This window comes from Peromyscus eremicus, chromosome 13, assembly GCF_949786415.1.
Source record: "Peromyscus eremicus chromosome 13, PerEre_H2_v1, whole genome shotgun sequence".
Lineage (NCBI taxonomy): Eukaryota > Metazoa > Chordata > Mammalia > Rodentia > Cricetidae > Peromyscus > Peromyscus eremicus.
Window position 1 is genome coordinate 28129051 of NC_081429.1, and position 6933 is coordinate 28135983.

Genomic DNA, 6933 nt, shown 5'->3' on the forward strand with positions numbered 1-6933 from the left:
AGAAAGGACTCTTAACCAGTCAGCCATCTCCCTAGCCCAATCCCTCTCCCCATTGTTTTCCTTTTAGTTATTGTTGATATATACTCAATGATGATATTATTTTCTTTTTCATTTAGTCCCATTCTTAAAACTGTTCTTTTATGTTTTACTACAGTATCAGCATGTAATTACTAGTATATTCTTTTTACAGTCTGTGAAATCTTATTTCTAAACTCAAGAATTAAGATTAAGAAGACATTTGTCTTAAAAGACCTGATGGCTTTGATGTACTAACAGCAGCATAAGGAGAAACCGGTAGCATTATTAGAGAGCCATGTAAGGACCCCTATCGACTCAGGCAATGTGTTTTCATCTCTCCAAGATAATACACACATACATAAATTAAGTCCATGTCAGACTTTTCCTGAAGCTTTAATGACTTACTGGCATCATGGTTGTCAGGCTCTATGGTAGAAAAGGCTACTTTTGACAGTGACATCATAATCTGCTGTACAGTGTATTGTCTGTATTGTTTGGTATCCTAAGACACAACATCCTTTCTTCCAGATTCCCATCAGGTGATGATCCTCCATCCTTGGAGTTCCTCAGACCTTCTTGTATCTGTCTTAGGCCAAAGTCAAGACTCATCCATGTATGTGTTCAAGACTTGGAACATGTTGTAGAATATTATTTTAAGGAGTGTTACTTTTGTTTATGTTGCATTTTTTTAACTCTGTGAAGCTGTGTTACTGTGCCTGTCTAAAACACTTGATGGTCTAATAAAGAGCTGAACAGCCAATAGCAATAGCGATGCAGGAAAAAAGGATGAGCAGGGCTGGCAGGCAGAGAAAATATATAAAAGGAGAAATCTGGGAGGAAAGGAGAAGTAGCCAGGGAAGGAGGAGGATCTAGGGGCCATCCACCCAGCTACACAGCAAACCACATAGTAAGAGTAAGATTTACAGAGGTAAGAGAATGGGAAAAGCACAAAGGCAAAAGGTAGATGGGATAATTTAAGGAAAACTAGCCAGAAACAAGCCAAGCTAAGGCCAGGCATTTATAAGTAAGAATAAGCCTTCATGTATTATTTATTTGGGAGCTGGGTGGCAGACCCCCTAAAAGAGTGAAACAACTCTTTTAGGCAGGGTTGCAAGCCAGATGAAGTGAAAACAGCATGAGCAGTACAGAGAGATGAGGTAATAAGCCACACAACAGAATACAGATGAAAATGAATAAGTTATACGAGCTAGTGGGATAAGCCTAAGCGAAGGCCAAGCGTTCATAATTAATAGGAAGTCTCTGTGTCACTTGGGAGCTGGCTGGCGGGACAGAGAAAGACTGGTTACACATCTCACAGCTGCTTTTGTCATTCTCACTTTCAAATGGTTGGAGTAATTTTGAAAAGCTTCCTAATAAATTTCCCAGTTCCTCACATCCTCCTGAATGCACACTCATGTAAACACACTTGTTTTCCAGGCCCTATGAGGACATTGCTATTCTTTTTTAAAAACTCAAAACCACCAGGCAGTGGTGGCGCACGCCTTTAATCCCAGCACTTGAGAGGCAGAGGCAGGTGGATCTCTGTGAGTTCAAGGCCAGCCTGGGCTACAGAGTGAGTTCTAGGAAAGGCGCCAAAGCTACACAGAGAAACCCTGTCTCAAAAAAATGGAAAAAAAAACCCTCAAAACCAGAAATTATTCTGTCATCTTTTGTGACATCTTCATTTTTGACATTGAATCTTACCACCTACTATTGTATTGCCCAACAAAAGTGCCTCTTTGGCAAAACCATTTGCATCTGCATGCCTAACATGATAAAGCCTATGTGTGGCCTCTGGAGTTCTCCTTTTCACAATTAGAACCACTGAGTCCTCAACTCTCCATTGAAACTAGGTCTCAGTCAGTTCTGGAGAGCTCAGCTCCTCTGTCAGTGGTGTTCCTCTAGAATCTCAGCCAAAGGCACTCTTTGAATTCATAGATTCCAATGTGTCTATGTGGTCAGTCACCCAGACTTCTGGTCCCCTTCTTGATGTGCTCCTGTCCATCATCTCCTAACACCACCCACCAGGCTAAGACTCACCCACTTTACTGCTATGTGTGTTCCCCCTTACCCATCTTGGCCACCTGGACAGACTGTCACTAAAGCACTAAGTGACAGGCACTGGAGTATAGCACCCAGAATTGTTCAGTTATTCCTTTGACAATGAGACTCTGAGCCAACAAAAGAGAAGTTTCATTAACAAGAGAGCCAACACCGCAGGGCCTCTTGCAGATGTGATTCTCTACAGAGTGAAAGAACAAGCGTGCACTGGTCTGCACAGACTCCTCCCACAGTAACCTCTACACCCTCTCTCTGACACTCACATTCAAGTAAGCAACTTGGCTGTTCTTTCAGAGGACCAAGGTTCAATCTTCGGCACCCACACAAGCAGCTCACAACCATCTTTAACCCCAGTTCCATGTGATTCAATGCTTTCTTCTGACCTCTGTGGGTATTTGGCACACACATGGTGCAGCATGCAACATGCCAACAAAACCCCTTTACCCATAAAGTAAAATAATTCTGCAGCAGTCAAATAACCAGTGCCGAGGAATGTCAAAAATAGCCCGTGACTAACTTGTATTTTTTTTCCCTAACTTTCATTTTGATTCTTCACTTTCATTGTGCTTGCTAAGTGGCAGCTGGTCCATGATACCATGGCAACCAGCCAGTCAACAACGGCAGTGTTTCTCGGCAGCTCAATCTGCCCTGGTAAATTCATGAACCACTCCAGTCCTCACTGTGCCGTTACAGGTGAAAGGTGAGTCTCAGCTAAAGGAACTGTTTTTAAAACTCCAAGATTGTACGTGTCCTTGAAGACTCTTGAAGAACCATTGGCCTGGGCAGATCAAGCTTTCAAGCCTTTATTCACAGGCTACCGGGATCTGGAGCCATGATAGATATTCTTCTGGGACTCTGATTCTAAGGTTAAAGTTCTTAGTGTTCCAAAATAAGCCAGATTTATAGTTATGTCCTCTTGCAAAAACACAGTACCACCCTCTTCAAGGTCCTCTAATGTTGATTCTACCTTGGCTCTTTCTCACAACTTGAAAAATCCTCTGCAGAAATGCTGAAATGTTTAACACTGTGCAAAGTATTTCTAAAGGAATGTGAAAGTTATCCAATGAAGGTACTGTTTTCTTTCTTCAAAAAGGTGAGCACTGACCGCAACAGAGAAATAAAATTTAGTTGGTATCAAAAGACATGCATTTAGAAAATAGAATAAGAGTAAAATAGAGCAGATAATATCAGAATGAATCCCATTTAATGAGTGTTGTGTTTTAATTATATGTGTGCCTATCTGTATTAGTTGGCTTTCTATTACTAAAACTAAACATCAGATTATCAGCTTATAAAAATAAAAGGGTTGTGCGTATGGTGGTGGACACCTTTAATCGCAGCACTTGGGAGGCAGAGGCAAGGGGATCTCTGAGTTCAAGGCCATCCTGGTTTACAGAGTGAGTTCCAGGAGCTACACACAGAAACCCTGTCTCAAAAAACAAATATAAGGACTGGATAGATTGCTCAGTGGTTAAGAGCATTGGCTGCTCTTCCTAGCGGACCTGGATTCAATTTCCAGTACCCACATGGCAGCTCACAACTATCTATACCTCCAGTTCCAGGGAATCTGACACCTTCACACCAATGCACATAAAATGAAGTTAAATAAATGTATTTTTAAAAAATAAACATAAATAAATATGAATAGGTAGAAAGGAAGGAAGGAAGGAAGGAAGGAAGGAAGGAAGGAAGGAAGGAAGAAAGAAAGAAAGAAAGAAAGAAAGAAAGAAAGAAAGAAAGAAAGAAAGAAAGAAAGAAAGAAAGAAAGAAAGAAAGAAGAGGAAGAAATGTTTGGGCTCACAATTCTGGAGTTTTACTCCATGATCCATTGACACTGTTGCTTTGGACCTGTGGCAAGGCAGCCTGTCATGGTGGTAGCATACAGCAGTATAGCAAACCTGTCAGCTTCAACAAAAGCCAGGAAGCAAAGAATAAGAAAGGCCAACATTCTATAATCTCCTTCAATGACATGCCCCCTCAGTAATCTAAAGATTTCCCATTAGGTGGTGAGATTAAAGCTGGGTGTCCTGTGTCGTGGAGCTTGGAACGGCTCATTTTAAAAAGTGACCATGAAGAACAACAAAACCTCAGTGGATTCCAAATCCATTAATAGTTTTTGTGGTGATATATTGTGTCCCCCAATATATTGTGCATCCTAATAAACTTATCTGGGGTCAGAGGACAGAACAGCCACTAGATAGACATAGAGGCCAGAAAATGGTGGCACACGCCTTTAATCCTATCACTTGGGAGGCAGAGATCCATCCGGATCTCTGAGTTTAAAGCCACATTGGAAACAGCCAGGCATGGTGACACACGCCTTTAATCCCAGGAAGTGATGGCAGAAAGCAGAAAGGTATATAAGGCGTGAAGAACAGGAACTAGGGCTGGTTAAGCTTTCAGGCTTTCAGCAGCAGTTCAGCTGAGATCCATTTGGGTGAGGACTCAGAGGCTTCCAGTCAGAGGAAACAGGATCAGCTGAGGAATTGGCGAGGTGAGGTTAGCTGTGGCCTGTTCTGCTTCTCTGACCTTTCAGCATTCACCCCAATACCTGGCTTCAGGTTTGATTTTATTAATAAGACCTTTTAAGATTCGTGCTACAAATTTTGAAGTAAAGACCATCCATGGAAGCAAATCAATGGACTCTGGGATATATCTGGACAGCAGTTATAAAATGGATTACCCTGAAATGGGTGTGTGTATAGTAATTAATAAGAAGAACTTTCATAAAAGCACTGGAATGACCCCTCGGTCTGGTACTGATGTCAATGCAGCCAAACTCAGAGAGACATCCATGGGCCTGAAATACGAAGTCCGGAATAAGAATGATCTTACTCGTGAAGAAATTGTGGAATTGATGGATAAGGTTCTAAAGAAGATCACAGCAAAAGGAGCAGTTTTGTTTGTGTGATTCTAAGTCATGGTGATGAAGGAATCATTTATGGAACAAATGGGCCCACTGACCTGGAAAAATTAACTAGTTACTTCAGAGGTGACTGTTGCCAAAGCTTGACTGGAAAGCCCAAACTCTTCATCATCCAGGCTGGATGGAGTACAGGGTACGGAGCTGGACTGTGGCATTGAGACAGACAGTGGAACTGACAATGACATGGCATGCCAAAAGATACCCGTGGAAGCCGACTTCCTGTATGCTTACTCCACAGCACCTAGTTACTACTGCTGAACAAATTCAAAGGACGGGTCCTAGTTCATCCAATCACTTTGTGCCGTGTTGAAACTGTATGCACACAAGCTTGAGTTTATGCACATTCTTACTCACGTTAACTGGAAGGTAGCGACAGAATTCAAGTCCTTCTCCCTTGACTCCACTTTTCATGTGAAGAAGCAGATTCCATGTATTGTGTCTATGCTCACAAAAGAACTATACTTTTATCACTAAGGAAATGATTGGGGGGTTATTTCTCTTTGTTTTGTTTTGTTTTGAAGGCCAAATGAGGAAACCATTTCAGGGAGACTTTACTTCCCTCTCGTTTAAATCAAATATGGTGTTCCAGATGGTACTTTGAACCATACCACTGCCCTAGCAATGCAACCACAATGCAGCTACCCCAAGTTCAACATCAGGTAGTTGAAATGGAATTGAATTAGGAATAAATAAATGTCAATGATGGTACTATCATAATAGAGGAAATTACAAATTTACCCTTTTTACAATTAGCAAGATTTGCTGATACTATGAATTTTAAAGTAATTATGAAGAAATTAAACATGATTTTATACTCCCTATACACACTAAGAATGTCATTCTAGTTTTTGTTAAACTATAGAAATGATGGTGTCAAATGATACATCTTAGAACTTGAATCCATTGGCAGAGTCAAAGGCTTGAACCTTTATTTTGGAAATGATGTATGGAAATGAAGCATTGGACCACCAGTAGCATTCATTATAGCTGCTGGTTTTGTGACTTGTTCTGAGCATATATTTGTTATTTTAAAAAATTATGTTTTATTATTGAAAAAAATCAAGTATTTATGTGAGAGGAAACCATGAGCGAATTTGGTTGACTCTTTGAAGGCTACCATACATCAGTAGTGGACATGATAGCAAGGTGCTAAGTCTACCAGCATTTGTTTCTTACTTGTTCTTATACTAATCAGGCTAATTTTACAGACCAGCAAAATATCTAGAGGATGGTTATGGAACAGCCTCCCATTGTTAATTATTAGAATGAAATAAAAAAATTCTGCAGGAACATACTAAAATACCAGCTATAAAATAGAATGTAAGGTGAGGAGAAATGAATCTACTGTAACTGGAGAAAAATGGTTTGAGCCAGAGCAGAGATGTGGCAGAGTCAGCCACAGGCACAGCTTCAGAAAGGACTGCCAGCCATGCTCACTCACGAGTGCTCATTTGTGTGGATGATGTCCCCAAGGTCCAAGTCACCACATGAGAAAGTGAGGCAGTTCAGAAACTTCTGAGGAAGGGTTTTCCCAAAGTGGTGAAAGTCTTGAGAAAGATCCCTGAACTCCATGTGTAGAGTCTGTAAGCATGCTGAGTTTTCTGTTGACGTTTACAATAAAAGGAAACCAATGGTGACATTGTCACCAGAAATGAAAGGACCATGTCACACAGGACTTGGGAGACATCTAGTCACAGACCCTGCAGCCCATATGGGAAGCTGCAGAATGAAGTCCAGCCCCATCTGAAAGGCTGTGCTCCAAGCTTTATTTCATTCATGAAGATGCTGAGCCATTGCTGGCTAGCTGGATGTGTCCAGAATTTCACATAAGCTTCCTTTTTGCTCAAAGAAAGGAAGGAACTCACATTCATGATGGATAGATTAATGTTTAGACTGGGTCTGTAAACTCTAAGTAAATGTAACGTGAT

The 6933-nt window shown here is 41.0% G+C and overlaps 1 pseudogene; it reads left to right on the forward strand.

The window, feature by feature from the left end:
* Nucleotides 1-4148: 4148 nt before the first annotated feature.
* LOC131923565 (caspase-3-like) lies at nt 4149-5479 on the forward strand (annotated as a pseudogene).
* The last annotated feature ends 1454 nt before the right edge of the window (nt 5480-6933 follow it).